This window comes from Mauremys reevesii, linkage group 7, assembly GCF_016161935.1.
Source record: "Mauremys reevesii isolate NIE-2019 linkage group 7, ASM1616193v1, whole genome shotgun sequence".
Classification (NCBI taxonomy): Eukaryota; Metazoa; Chordata; order Testudines; family Geoemydidae; genus Mauremys; species Mauremys reevesii.
The window spans coordinates 26,322,276-26,338,442 of record NC_052629.1 but is presented as its reverse complement, the minus strand read 5'-3'; the positions used below and the strand labels follow the sequence as shown (position 1 = coordinate 26,338,442).

Below are 16,167 nucleotides of genomic sequence, written 5' to 3'. Positions count from 1 at the left end.
TTTAGCCTAAAACCCATGGGCCTCATTACTGCATCACTGATTCACTTTTGGTACATTAGTTTTTTTCCTGAAATTTACTCATTTACTTTTCTTTCCAATCTTTATTAGATGAGTAATATCAGGAGATATAACTGACAGCACATTTCATAACTAGCCTAAGCCCATGTCTGCATCAAGTACATTAAAGATTCATTTATATTTTATATGAAGATAGTATCTGACCTCTTTAGAAATATGTGCAAATTCACCCTTGGTAATACCTTTCCAAGGAAATAATTCACTGGGGAAACACCAGCATCTGTCATTCAAAATCCTAGGGGTTGGAGGATGAGGAATTTTTCTCTCTGCCCTCTGACCAATGTGTGCTCAGAACCAAATAGGAGTTGGTGATTTTACAACATACACAAAGCTTTCCATGACCATGTATCACAGGGGAGGACTGTGCCCTTTATCAATCCAAAATGTATTGCATCATACATGCTATTTTCTCAAAACCTTATGGTTCATTATACATGATCTAGAGTAAAATGTGTGCTTAGCCATCAGAAAAAGAGCATTAGCAGCAGCCTCTTGCATTGAACTCAGCTGAGACCAATCTTTAGTTACAATGTCAGAAGAAACACACTGAAGCTGAGTCTAACTTTAAGGAAAACTACTCTAAATATTTTAGATATTCGATCCAGGTAATTGTTTACCAGGAAAGCTGGAAATTACTGATGGCCTGTGGTTTTAAGAATTATATATGATAAGAAAACAAACTAAATCTTACCATATTTTTGATTAAAAAAAACTTTGCTCTATTATTTTACTAGAATTCAGAAGTATAATTACTGTTTAATTCCCATATTTTACCTAGGTTAATTTTAAGTTCTATTAATTTGCATAAACTAATTATTGTATGCATAGCAGTTTGTTGGGTAAAGGAAGCCCAGCTAAATGTTTCCTTCATTAAGAAAAATGTTCAGGTGCTACTGTGTGCAATAATCTTTAGCCTACGTTGTGGGTATGTACACAGTAAAATATACTGTAAAATAATTGCCCTGATATATTGAGAAATTCTTCTAAAATGAAGCGGAACAACTCTCAGAAGTTAACAGGAATGTTTTAGCATGCAAATGCAGGCATCAGGACACAGAGATCAGTGTTGAAAGTAGATATAGATTTAGCTACTGGATGATTAAAATAATCCATTGCCAGCTCAGTAGCTGGTGCATTCACTCTTTAGAGCAGAAGTTTGTCATAGAGACTACTACGTTTGCGGTAAGTAGTATTCTTTGAGGAAGGTAATAATCAGTACTTCTCAAATAGTTTTTAAAATGGGTTTACAAAAATTAGGGCTTTTGAGTCTCAGTAACACAGTAGGAACATGATGCAGATTTAGGAAATATTTCGGATACTTTAAACCTTTTCCTTCTAGGCCACTTGAATCAGAACTTACTTGACACACTACTACTAGACCGCTTTTGGAAAAGCATTATTTAACAGGAATTCATTCAAGAGGATTCTCTGGGAGTCTTTCTAAACTTCCACATAATTTAAAAGGTAATATTAACTTTGTTACTGATTGTCTGAATCATTCCATAGCAGGATATAATTCTCTACTTCTACTGCATCCTTCACCTCATTATGTCAGTTTACACTCATCCAGTAAGGGAACAGAAGCAACGTTGCGTAATCACATTCAGTAATAATGGTGAAGACACTCTATGCCAGTGATTCTCAAGCTTTTGTACTGGTGACCCCTCTCAGATAGCAAGCCTCTGAGTGTGACCCCCGTTATGAATTAAAAACACTTTTTTATATATTTAACATTATAAATGCTGGATGCAAAGCAAGGTTTGGGGTGGAAGCTGACAGCTCGCAGCCCCCCACATAATAATCTCGGACAGCACATATTTTCACATAACTTGCGTTGCTTTGTGGGGGAATTGGGGGAGCTTTTTCACACCCCTGAGACATGTAAATTATATTGACTTAGGCTGTAGTGTAGAGCTTCCCTGAGACTGACAGTGGAATTTAGCACTCTTAAGCACAGACTTAACTGCTTTTCTAAACTGGAGCTGCATGGAGCCCAGAAATCTGGTTAACACTCCCCTTCATGTTCTTTACAATACACCTACAGTAGCATGGCTGGCTGATGCTACATTTCACATCCAAATGTGTAAAGTGGTTCTGCTTAGTGCATACTAAGCATAAGGGTTTGCCTGTATCCAGCCCTTCCAACATGAGTACTAAACATTGCTTTATAAAATACTTTGAGATAAAGCACCGTGAAATCATTGTTTTAATATCCAAAGTACGCAATGTGAATACACAAAGGATATGAACCATTTCTTCTCAAAATTAACATTCCTGAAAATCAATAGAAAGCCTTAGCGGATATTCCATGATGCTTTTTGACCTTGAATTAAAAGTCGTGATGATAAACACTGACAAGAGGAATGTCTATATTTGATTACTTGGCATCTGATGAAAACATTGCTGTAAAAATAGAGAATAAAAGAAAAACAAAACTGATTCTATTCCAGACTAGATCTGCACTGATGTGAAAGTAAAAGACAATAAACCAAAAAGATCTTCATTTAGCTTACAAGAATGACATTAGAAATTAAGTGTCCAATTCATTAGAACATAATACACTATTTGCATATGATGTATGGGTACAGTAATCAGGAAAGTGTGCAAGGCACTTTTACAAATAAAACATATGACATTGAAATTCATTAAAACGTTTCTTTCTCTTGCACAGAAGTGGCTACTTCTCCATTAGGTACCCAACGGATATATGATGTAAAAAAAATCAGCATCAGCAGAAAAAGGGATGTGGCTGCTTCAGTGCACTGGATGTGGGAACCTATATTTAGTGACAAATGTAGGAAAATAGACAAAAATGGCTTTGCCTAAGTTAAGGCTGCTCCGGGCAAATGTACATGCTGTCAAGTTGCACAGATTTCCACTCTGTTGCTCAAATGAGTAATGATATAGTGACATTTTATATTCCAGGAACATAAACCTGACACAAATGGTCAACTTTAACTGAGGGGTCACAGAGAGATCAGTCAGAACTTATAAAGAAAACTTCACCTTCGTCTCATTATCCTCCATCTCTTTAGTTTCACATACCATCCACATAGCTTCAAATCATTCTATATCTACCAGTCACGCTTCATCTTTTTGTACTAGATCTCATTCAAAACAGTCTCCTTCAGGGTAGTACTGACATTGTTTACTGCTTTCAAGCATCATTGGCATATATTAGACATGAGGTAAAATTCTGGCCTCACTGAAGTCAAAGGGAATTTTGGCCATGACTTTAATAGGGCCAGGATTTCACTCCACCCTAGACCGAACTTAGTCAACTATTAAAACTTTCTTACAAAGGATAGAAGAATTGATTGTTTTCTTGTTTAGTGGCTACTGACTCACAACACCCATATATCTCAGTTAAAGGACGTGTCATTGCTATCTCCTCCATAAAGGGCCTCTTCCATATCTGTCTTGAGCTCCTTAGCCCAAAAGAGAACTCAGATCTTGCTTTATTTCTCTGAATGCCTTACTGTTTTTTAGTTTCCCAATACCAGAATTTTGTGAACTCCAGAGATCTCATAATGGCTTTCCTACCTCACCTAGTGGACAAGTCAATTTTCCCAGATGTTATAATGCCCATGAATCAATTTACTTTACTGACACCCTGAACCTCCTTCATATGGGTAATCACTTACACTCTCTCATTCTGGTTTGACTCTTCCTCCATTAGTGAATTTGCCTAGAAACTTGATTGTCTTTTGAGAATTCACATTTGTTGTTAAGTGTTAGATCTTCTTTCTCCAGTCTTTCCAGGACTGCAAAAGAGATGTTGGTCATGTTGGGTTTGAGATGATCCATAGATAAGGATATCTTCCATTTGGCAGAGGACCCCTTTCCGACCCTCCTGGAGTTGTGACATTTTCTTCTGGAAGTATTCAGGAACAAGTAATATGTCAAACAGTGACCTATTGAAACAAAACCTTCCAAAAAGTGTGATGAAGGCCATTAGTAGTGCAGATTCTGCAGGAAGAGGTAGCTCCCAAAATCCAGACTGGGAATCCAATTTTCAGATGACGACTTTTGTTTCACTAAGTTGTCCAACGGTATGGTCAACTCATTGGTGTACATGTCACTCTCTACAGAAATTCTCATTGAGTTTGGTAAGGTCTACACAGATCTGAACCTTGTCATTCAGTTTTGGGACCACTACCATGCCTGCACACCATTCAACTGGGCATCTAGTCGAAATGAGACCCACCTGCTCCATGCAACTGAGCTCTGCTTTCACTCTGGGCAGTAGAAAGGTAGACTTTCCTAGGTGTAGCCAGAGCAAATGGTTTTTCTCCCACCACTTTCCCCAGTCCTTGGAATAATTTTGGGAACCTCTTCCTGATCTCAGGTTTTATGTCTGTGGTGGCTGGTTCTATACCTATAACCAGGCCTAGGGCTGTGATTGCTGGGCAGCCAAGCAGAGCAGCGTGTAGGCCATCTACACCATAGACCTCTGGGTGTAGTCTTCTCTCTCAGTTTTAGAGGGGCCAAAACATTTTCCTTCCCTGTTTTAAAGGGGACTGTCCTGGGCCTTTCAACATCTTTTTGGGCTCTTGAAGTGTTGGTGCCTTCATCCTCCTATAAAATGATTCTGGAATCACTGCTACCTTAGCACTTATGACTATCCTGAAGTCTATTTTATACTTCCCCCAGGGTGATTGTGATGATCCATTGTGGTGGTGGTGGTGGTGGGGAAGGGGTTGGTCATATCCTATGGCTCCAAGAAGTGCAATCTCACAGGCTTTTGGATCATCTCCTTGAAAGACAGCTGCTACTATGCATGTAGACTGGCAGACTGCTGCATAATGTCCCCATTTTAGACATTTCCTGATTGTGGTGTCCCTTCCTTAACAAAACCGTTTGTTGTAAGGTGTTTTATCACTCCATGAGCATTCTTTCATGCTCCTGTTTTATTCTTGTTCTTTAATCTATGTTAATATAGCCCTCTCTGGATCCTTCTGTGCTTGTACTGGTCTGGGTGGGCATCGTTTCTGGGCAGCCTGAGGTATTTCCCTCCCCATTTGTACAGCATGTACAGTGGGGTTTCCTCTACATTAGTCCTGAGAAGAGTCAGTCTTCCTAAGTCAGTATATAAAGAAGTAACAATGTTCTTGGCTGTCTCTAGTGTGAGGTTAGGATCATTTTGGAGTCTGATAGCTGGCTGTCCCTCTGCCTTGCAACAAGCCTGTCTGATAACTTTTTTATTCATCTCCACATAGCCACAGTATTGGATTAGGTTGTACAGGGCTGTGATGAAATCATTCACTGACTCATCCCTCTCTTGCTTGCATAAGTGAAATTGTGCCTGCTTTAAAAAAAAAATCAAGTTGCAGCCTGTCATGAAATACTTATCCATTTTTTCTTTAGCTGTGTTGAAGTGTTTCACAGTCCTCTGCCGCAGGTCCCACTTTACAGAGCAGGATGATAGCTTGATTTTTTCAGATTTCTGGTCAATACTGGAAGCCTGACAGAGCTCTAGAATCTGCTTACCCAAAGTAGTCATCCTTCAGGGTGCTGGAAATCTAATTCTCCTGGAGGTGGTATTTGGAGTCAGATGTAGTCATCTCTGCTGTTTTACAGATTATAGATTCCCCCCCACACACTTTCCTTTGTTTCTATGAGAAGTAAGGTGGAGTGGCCCTTTAAGAAAGCAAACGGGTGTTGCTGTGAGTGAAGCCTTAATTTCAGTGTCCTTTACTTTCCCATCATGGATTTACCAGTCCTCTTTGGGATCTGGATTTTCAGGCCTCTTCTCCACCTGTTTTGCTGCTTGCTCTGTCCAGCTTTTCACTGTTCTGGCTGGGCTGGAGAGCTAGTTTGACTATTTTCTTTTTCCCTTTTTGTGGGGGAGTTCTATGATCTGTTGGGTTTTTATTTGATTCCACTCTGACACCATATAGAGATTAGAGGCTCAGAACACTGTGGTTGAGGTGAACACAAGAGTGACTTTATGTCCTGTTTACATGGGACATGGCTACACTTGCAGATGTAGTGCACAGTGAGTTAAACCAGCCCTCGGAGAGCGCAGTAAGCGCTGCAGTGTGTCCACACTGTCAGATTCAAGCACACTGGCATGCCCACATTAGCAGCTCTTTCAATGCCACAGAGAGCAGTACATTGTGGTAGCTATCTCAGCATGCAAGTGGCTGCAATGTGCTGTTAAAATGCGGGGGAGAGGGAGGTGGAATGTGACAGGGACTGTGTTGTGTGTATGTGGGGGGAGAGAGAGTGGGTTTTTGAGGGGCTGATAGCATGTCAGCAAGCTGTCTTGTAAGTTCAGACAGCAACAGACCACCCCTCTCTCTCTCCCGCCTCTCTCTCTCACATACTCACAGCAAGCAACATTCCACAGTAATGGCTTACTTTGTCCCGGAGCAGATAATTATGCCGCTGTCAGAAACGGAACTCTGAAAGGGCATATCCGCATTCCTACAGCCAATTCCAAAACGATGACAAGAGGGGCCACTTGACTTAAGGGGATTATGGGACATTTCCGGAGGCCAATCAGAGCGCAGTAATGCAACACCTCGTTCACAATGACGCTGGGGTGTTTCAGCCGAGGCGCAGCAAGCGTTATGCTTCTCCTGGAGGTGAATTACCAGGAGCGCTCCAGCTGCAGAGTCCAGGCGCTCTATGTGCTTTGCTAGTGTGGATGTGTCATGAGTTAGTGTGCCTGGGGCTGATTTAATGCACTCTAACTTGCAAGTGTAGCCAAGCCCATGATCTCATCTCCCTACTCTATGCCCCTGAGTGGTTACTCTAAAAGTTCACAACTAACACCACCACCAACTAATACCACTGACTTATATAAGAGTTGAGGGCGTTCAACATCTCATAGGAGTGCTCATCACTTTGGAGGGTGAAGGGCTAGATTTTTAAGGTATGTAGGTGCTTGAAGATGCAGATAGGGCCTAGCAAGATATTCAAAGCACCTAAGCAGATTAGGTGCTTAACTCCTATTGATATATTGTAGTTGCCCATAAAGAGAAGGAATGGTCTCTGATAGTTTGTCCTTTAGCATCTCTCTGCCTCCATTTACCAGTTTGCTAAATAGGTACACCTCTACCCCGCTATAATGCAACCTGATATAACATGGGTTCGCGTATAGTGAGGTAGCAGCGGGGCTCCGGCGGCTCTTTAAAGGGTCCGGGGCTCCGGCTGCTGTGGGGAGCCCCAGGCCCTTTAAATCATTGCTGGAGCCCTGCTGCCACTACCCTGGGGCTGCGGAAGTGGGGCTCGGGCAGCGCTTTAAAGGGTCCAGGGCTCCGGCTGCTGCGGGGAGCCCAGGGCCCTTTAAATCACTGCTGGAGCCCTGCCACCGCTACCCCGGGGCTGCGGAAGCGGGGCTCGGGCAGCGCTTTAAAGGGTCCAGGGCTCCAGCTGCTGTGGGGAGCCCCAGGCCCTTTAAATCACCGCTGGAGCCCTGCTGCCGCTATCCCGGGGTTTCAGCTATAATGCGGTAGAGATTTTTGGCTCCCCACAACCTCATTATAGCGGGGTAGCAGTGTATATTAATACCTAAATGAGAAGTATTCTCAGGCTTAAGTAATATTGGTAAAACACTCTGAGGAGCTTGGATGAAAGATTCCATGTAAAATAAAGAATATATAGCTATAGAGAATAGATTGATAAATATATTTATCAATATCTGCTACTGTAATAAGTATCTAAGAAGATATACTTACTATAGTAGATAGTTATGTTGTCCCTCCCTGGTGCTTGCTAATCAGAGTGGCTTCTCCCCTCTTCTTGCATGAGTTGGGTCCTGGGTTCTTTGTTGAGATGCCTTGTACCTCCACTCAAGGGGATTCCTTCCTGTGCCTGGGACACAAAGGTTGCTGTCACTTGGGCAATGGCTAATAATGCTACCCTTAGCAAGGAATAGGACACTGTACACAAACAAAATACAATAATACAAACCCCAACAAATAATGTGCCAGACCCCAAAACAACAGTACAACAAAGGGGGACTTTATGGGAGGCAGGGAACAGTGGATCCAGGGAAGTAGAGGGTTAAGGTCAACTAATAATATATTAATAATACAATAAATTCCCCACTTTCCACCATTCACAACTGTACCATAAACACCAGCTCCCTCCCTGGCATCTTCCCAGGCAGAGGAAATGTGAGGAATGAGTCTAAAGAGGAGTGTAGAGCACTGCAAACATTAGCCAGCTTGAAGGCAAGAGGCCCTCTCACAGTATTTTCACCTGAGTGGGGCAGGTTGCCTGGCTCCCTGGTCCAGAGTCCTGGGGAGGTCTCAGCTGGGCCTATAGCCAACAGGGGATTGGTTGTCTGCCTTTCTGACATCCTCTCTCACAACTCCTAACTTCAAAATAAAAGCTCCAAAAGTGAAAATAAACTGAGTCCCTTTGTCTGTGAGTCAGGCTATCTCCTCACACCGAAGGATTAAGCAGTCCTGGCTCCTCATGTAAATCACCCCATCACAAGTGCTACAGACTCTAAGCAGGCTGGTAAATGGTGTCCAAAGCTATGGAGCTACTATTGCACTCCATAAGCAAGGTCCTGTCAAGACTCAGTCCAGTGTTCCAGGAGCTGACAAACTCCAGAAGGGATTACAGATGGAATAATAGATGCAAAAGTGGAACTTCAAAAGAGTGGAATCTGAGAGTGGTGTCTACAATTATCACATTGTCTCTTCCTCAGGTGCTGGACATCTGTGGCTTGTTGGCAATGCTTTTGGTTGCTATGCAGGAAACTCTTCATGTCACAGCCAGCATTATAATATGCACTCCTCAACCAAATGTTTTGATGACAAGTCTCAGTTGTAGTCCACAAGAGCAGGTGAAATTCTGATTAGCTAATGACAGGTTTCAGAGTAGCAGCTGTGTTAGTCTGTATCCGTAAAAAGAACAGGAGTACTTGTGGCACCTTAAAGACTAACAAATTTATTTTAGCATGAGCTTTCGTGAGCTACAGCTCACTTCTTCGGAACACAGAGACAGGAGATATTTATACATACAGAGAACATGAAAAGGTGGAAGCTAAAATAAATTTGTTAGTCTTTAAGGTGCCACAAGTACTCCTGTTCTTTTTGATTAGCTGAATGATAGTTGTCTATCCAGTTCTATCTACACCTGTGTGTTTTGTACTGTGTTTTAAAGATAATTAAGAAAAAAAATCTATATGAAAGAAACTACATATCTACATGGAACCAGAAGGTCATAGCATAATGAAGGCAGGGTTTTTTGTGGGTAAGGTCGCAGGACTGTTGGGGAAAAACCCATCATAGGTAAAAACACTCGGAGTTGGAGCTTACTTACATGTTTTGTTGTCTCAGGACTGTAGTGCTCAGCAGAGAGTCCTAAGTTTAGTTCTTCCACACTGAGAGATTCTGTAGTAATCCTCAAACCCCTAAGCACCCACTCCCCTACTTGCAGGACTTCATTTCCCCTTTCCCAGGTCTCACTCATTACTTTTTACCTGTTCTAATATATGCAACACTCACCTGCTTCACACAGGACTGAATTCATCTTTTGTGATTAAAATTTAATCTTAAAGTAGCAGAACATCAAACAGGGCTTCACTCCTTTTAGAGTAATTAAATGCTTAAACACTTAAATTATGCATATATTTTGTTTATAAAATTGCAGGTAATGCTACTGCTGTAAAAATCAGCCCATCTGTATGTTATGGCAAATCTCAAGTTGACAATAAAACCTCTCTCAAAAAGAGAATGAAGGGGGGGAAATCAAAACAAATTTAACTCCAGGAAGAAAAATAATATAGAATAAGTCATTTCTCAGGACTTATTAAAAAAGTAAATAGTACTTTCACTGAATCATTAAATTGTGAATACCTTTCATTTGGGCCAGGGAGCATGAGTCCTACGTTACTACCATGCAGTATTCTTCCCCTGCTAGCATATTTCTAGTTAGTACTGTTTGTGTAACCATTTCTCCCAACATACCAAGGCCAAAACATGGAATGCAATGTACACCAACATCCCAGAATGAGGGATACACAATATTATTCACACAGGACACTTAAATGACTTTGGGATTCACCCCTGAAATAACTCTTTCTATAGTCTCAATTGCATGATTTTTTGACTCCGATTAAAATAATTGTCAACAATAAAAGTGAGGGAACATCAAATTTATGTGGAATGCAGGTAGCTTTGGGAATAAAATAAATGATGATCCTTGAAATGAGACCTTTCTATCATAAGAGAGCATCCAGATCTTTCATCTTTACTCTGTATTTAATCATTCTCCTTCTCTGGCTTTGTCTCCAGTTTACCACTATTGCATCATATTAATAGTGCTGAACTGTATCTCAGCCACAAGTTAAAAAAAAAGAAAGAGGGTTTGATTCTCTTCTCAGCTGCAATGGTGTAACCAGTTTACTGTTATAGAGAAAGCTAATCTTTTTCTATTGCTTAGCACTCTTTCTAGTCTGATTTGTAAATTGTTCAGGGATTCTAGAGGAAAAATTTCAGTGTAATAAGACATTTTAAAAATTAAATGAATGGTGGCTATGTCTCTAGCTTTTTATGTGGAAAATATTTAGCATGCATATTTAACATTTCTCATTACTTATCTTTCCAATAAGACATCTGCAGCAAAATAAATGTTTGTAGAGACTGGTAATGTGCCTCCCCTGCTGTGTTCTTCAACCTCTGAACTAGCTCAAGTTCTTCCTGGGAAAAGGGTGCACATAAAAACCTGATACCCCTGTATCATTTTCTCATTGTTTCTTCCAATGACCTGCTCCAACACAGCTTTGCAACATCAGAATGTGACTATTTATTGAAGGCACTGTACAGTAGGAAGAAATCCTTTGTCTTTTGAAACGTTACATCTGTTGGATTGCTTCTGAATTTTCTAATAATACTGATGATTTTCCATCAACGTTTTTATTCAGTAATTTGAACGCTGTCTATTGTTACTACTTTTTTTGTATTGCTAGAAAGGAGTTGTTGATAATTTAATCTTAAATTAGTTATGTTGATGTCCTTCTGTTGTACCATTTCTTGATGACGGTAGCCTCAATGAATGCTGATTACTGTTATTTGTATAAAGTAGTGCCTAGAACCCGACAAGGTACATCTTCCATGCTGTACATTGCCATTTATCATTGTTCTTTATTTTGTATCTTTTCCAGTTTTCAGTGTGCATGACAATGTTCCTACCCAAACCAATTTGAATGGTTATCAATCAAGGTTCAGTGAGACACAGTATCAAATACTTTACTAAAATCAAAATAAGTTATTTCTTCATCTTCTTGTGCTCATTCTATAATGCTATCATGTTTTTCTGGAAAGATTTAGTCTTTAAAACCTATATGCTGCTCACTGAATCTATTGATCGTTAAATGTTTATGAATTTTTTCCTCCTAATAACCCTTCCATTAGGGGCATTGCCTGTTGAAATAAACATTTCCATGTGTTGCCCAAAAGTTTATTTTAACATCAATGGTTCTGCATTTATTATTTAAAAAACTAACTTTCTTTTGCAATTGTCATTTAAAAGATGTAAGAGAGAGAAAATGTAGGCTTATTAGAGCAATTTTTGCTTCCGTTACAAACTCAGCCTGTTTGGAGATGCGGAGAGAGGTCTATATGTTAGTACCTTCCCCACCCAGCTACCAGATTAGTAGTGGAAGTCAATAAGTAAGCTCTAATACCTTTGATTTAGAAGGTAAGGGATCCTAACGGCATGCTGATCAACAAACAACTACTCCTTTAGATACAAATCTTGATACAAGAAACGTTGCACTTTTTGCTTGTCCTTTATGATGTATCAAAATGGCCTCAACATTTGCTGGAGATATATATATTTTTAATTTGGGTTTACCTTAGCAATATCAGGAATATCTGCTCTTGCCTTCCCTGAATTTTAATGGAGGCCTTAATGGAGAACTGGATTAGATACTCTGAGTGCACATACCCCACTGAAGTCAATGGAATTTTTATCATAGAATTTGATCCTACGCCCACTGAATTCAAAGTGCTTTGTTAGCTAAGGGCCAGTGTGCACATCACCTTGACGAATCAGGACCAAAGAAAACCCTTCTCTGAGGTAGGAGTTTGAGTTGAACAGGTATTAACAAACAAGCACAATGTAGTTTAAAGAGTTGGATTAAACATCTTCTTCCTCCTTAATTATTCAGGGTTCAGTCTCCAGTGATGTCTCAATCCTCATTAGTTTTCTGTTTTTCTAGACTAGAGGATCCTCTAGGTATTGATCATCTAATGTATTTTCTGCTGTACTGACAAGAGATCAGACTAGTTTGAGCTGGAAAACAGAGATTTTCAAACATGCTGTTAAATTTATTACTTTGAGAACTGTGGGGTTGATGGAAAGAGCTGAAAGGAAGACCCCACTGGAGAAACTAATTAACGGCTGTGAGAATGTTATGGGAACTAAAGTTATTTGGTAACTCATTTTATATCCTTCCTATGGATGCTATAAATCGTAAGGCTCTGACTTCAATGGATATGACAGTTTTCTCAATGGAACTCAGTTGTGTTCTTTTCCTTTGGGAATAAGGTTAACTAAGTTTATGACAGTGGCTTGGGAGAAAAAAGGTCTATCATTTGTCAATCTTTGCAGACAGGCTTGAAGTGCAATACTGATTTCATTGACAAAAGGGCATAAGGATTAGGGATATTGCCACCTCATTCCCTGCCACTATTTTTTTATTAGAGTTGTATTGTGTTGTCAGGGCACTGGAAGACAGGTTGTCTTTTAGTCCTTGTTAAAGCATGAGAACACAAGAACATAAGAATGGCCATACTGGATCAGACCAATGGTCCATCTAGCTCAGTGTCCTGTCTTCCAACAGTGGCCAGTGCAAGATGCTTCAGAGGGAGTGACCAGAAAAAGGCGATTTAATCAAATGATCCCTGTCATCCAGTCCCAGCTTCGAGCATTCAGAGGTTTAGGGATACCCAGAGCATAGGTTGCCTCTCTGTCTTGGCTAATAGCTATTGATGGAGCTATCCTTCATGAATTTATCTAATTATTTTTTGAACCCATTATACTTTTGGCCTTCACAATGTCCCATGGCAAAAAGTTCTACAGGTTGACTGTGTTGTGTGAAGAAGTACTTCCTTGTGTTAGTTTTAAAACTGCCATCTATTAATTTTATTAAATAAGAACATAGGAATGGCCATACAGGGTCAGACCAAAGGTCCATCTTGCTTAGTATTCTGTCTTCCAACAGTGACCAATGCCAGGTGCCCCAGAGGGAATGAACAGAACAGGTAATCAGCAAGTGATCCATCCCGTCGCCCATTCCCAGCTTCTGGCAAACAGATGCTAGGGATACCATCCCTGCCCATCCTGGCTAATAGCCATTGATGAACCTATCCTTCATGAATTTATCTCGTTATTTTTTGAATCCTGTTATAGTCTTGGCCTTCACAACATCCTTTGGCAAAGAGTTCTATGCGTTGACTGTATATTGTGTGAAGAAATACTCCATTTTGTTTGTTTTAAACCTGCTGCCAATTAATTTCATTTGGTGAGCCCTAGTTCTTGTGTTATGAGAAGGAGTAAATAACACTTCCTGATATACTTTCTGCACACCATTCATGATTTTATAGACCTCTAGTATAACCCTTCTTTCCTTGTGTCTCTTCCAAGCTGAACACTCCCAGTCTTTTAAATCTCTCCTCATATGGAAGCTGTTCCATACCCATAATCATTTTTGTTGCCCTTCTCTGTAGCTTTTTCCAATTTGAATATATCTTTTTTAAGATGGGTTGACCAGAATTGCATGCAGTATTTAAGGTGTGGGAATACCATAAATTTATATACTGCCATTTTGATATTTTCTGCCTTATTATCTATCCCTTTCCTAATGGTTCCTAACATTCTGTTAGCTTTTTTGATTGCGACTATATATTGAGCAGATGTTTTCAGAGAACTATCCATGATGACTCCAAGATCTTTCTTGAGTGGTAACAACTAATTTAGACCCCATCATTTTGTATGTATAGATAAAGTTTTCCAATGTGCATTACTTTGAACTTAACAACATTAAATTTTATCTGCCTTTTTGTTGTGCGGTCACCCAGTTTAGCGAGATCCCTTTGTAATTCTTTGCAGTCTGCTACGGACTTAACTATTTGGGGTAATTTTGTATCATTTGCAAACTTTCACAACTCATTATTTACCCCTTTTTCCAGATCATTTATGAAAATATTGAACAGCCCTAGTCCCAGTATAGATCCTTGGGTGACCCTACTGTTTACCACTCTGAATAAATCCAAATAAATACATCATCAAACAGGACTTCTGTTGAAAAAGTAACTGCTCTTATTTAGAGACTCCAGCACCATTTTAAGTCATATTAAAGGGGAGAAAAGAATTTCTAAAAACTCTTTCAAATCTCTTTATTTATAATGTTCGTAATGAGTAAATATTTATTTCCCTATGAAAGTATCACTAATTTCAGCAACTTTCCTTTCAGATCCTGCCTTCAAACAAAGACCCAGAGGCTTCTGAGTGGAATTTTCTAGCACCCATGTTCACAAAAAAGCCATCAGCTTTGACACTTTTATAGAGCAATCTTTACCACACTAAAGCTGGCATTTACTACACATCTTAAAAAGGCTGATATGCTTGTTGCGGCAATACTTCCCAAAGAGGCTATCACTTGGAATGTAAACATCCTGCTTAATTTCCAATGCACATGAAACGCTCACTCATTCAAGAGCTAAAGTGGCTTTACTTTTAGCACTAACTCTTTCATCCAGATGTTCAGATTCTCATATATGCACTTTGGCTGATTTGTACCTTCCCAAAGGCTTTCATAGGAAAAGATAAAAACTAAAAACCAGTAGAGCTAAACATCTTATTTGACAAGGATGACCTAGATTTATGTCTTGCTCTATACTTAGACTTGGATCTGGGTAAGATAGCTCCCTGAAATTGAACATTACATGCTGGTTTATCATTATCACTCCTTCCTCCTCACCCACCCACCCACTTTTATTGATCAGGTCATAGTATTGTTGTGGCAGGCATTGCTAAATATCTGTGTGTTTTAAAACTTTATTGGTAAGAAGTGTAGAAGTCAACAGCTAATGAATGAGATGCCCAGGAGCCTTTTAATCTTTATTTATTTTTATTTTTTTTGCCAGTTCAGCCATCACTTCAACCTAAAGACACAGATATTAGTAGTTCTTTTTGAGTCCCAATTTCACTTATGAACAGAAATTTTCTTTGGAGCTGCATACTCAGGCCTCAGTAAACACCGTACTTATTTTCAGCCACAGGAAGAATAAAACATTATTTTTTGTGTGAAAATTTGAAGTTGTGTTTGAAAATTTTCAATCCCTCACACCCCCACCCCGAAATAAAAAAAAATCAAAAATGTTCTTGGAAATGTTATTTAAATGGTTAATACAATTTTTGATTTAGCAAATGAAAAATTTCAGTAACCATCAAATACATAATTTAAAAAAATAATTTTTTTTGTGGAAAATAATAATAATAAATTAATAGTCAACAACTTGTCCTGATGTTTTTAAAGGCCATTTTTTGGATCCACTTTTTGTTCAAAATATGTCGATCTGTTATAAATAAAAGTTCTCTTAACTTGTTGTGGAGAATCAATACAATTACTCCACTGCCACTAATACAGCCTACATGAGCTATAACAGCAGCTAGGGCCTCTCTGTGTAGCTAAACTTGTGGATTGACATAATGGTGGAACCACTGGCCACTTCTCTGCCCCAGCATAAACCACTCACTCCTCCAAACCCACTTTCTGTTTTAACATCTAGACAATCACAGCTTCTCCATGGCCTATCTCACTATACAACAGAACCATTAAGAGTCTTCTGCTCCTCAGGTTTTCCAAGTCCTGTGGAGTGACTGCAACATTTTGACTCTGTTTGTGTGGTGAACATTGGCTATAATTACTACTGCAGGCATGCATATGCTATAAGATAAGCAGATGCCTTCATAATATGAACATAACTTTTCTGTCTCATTCTCTTCCATTCCAAAAGATAAAAAGAATATCAATGGTTCCTCCTGGGCACAAGGGAGCTGATACAATGGAGGATTGAATTTAGTTTGTAGACTGTCATTTTTTGACCTTTGTCTTTG

The 16,167-nt window shown here is 39.6% G+C and overlaps 2 long non-coding RNA genes across 2 annotated transcripts in view; one reads left to right on the top strand and one right to left on the bottom strand.

The window, feature by feature from the left end:
• The window catches only part of LOC120368715, a 72,662-nt gene extending 57,267 nt beyond the window's left edge, over nt 1–15,395 (top strand). Inside the window, exon 3 of the long non-coding RNA XR_005582737.1 lies at nt 14,522–15,395. This is a non-coding gene — a long non-coding RNA (uncharacterized LOC120368715). The remainder of the gene's footprint in view (nt 1–14,521) is intronic.
• On the bottom strand, nt 2,277–9,495 carry LOC120368714. The gene is made up of 3 exons (XR_005582736.1): nt 9,364–9,495; nt 7,764–7,899; nt 2,277–2,854 (listed from the first exon to the last, which is right to left on the bottom strand). It is a non-coding gene; the product is annotated as an uncharacterized LOC120368714 (long non-coding RNA).
• Nucleotides 15,396–16,167: the final 772 nt, after the last annotated feature.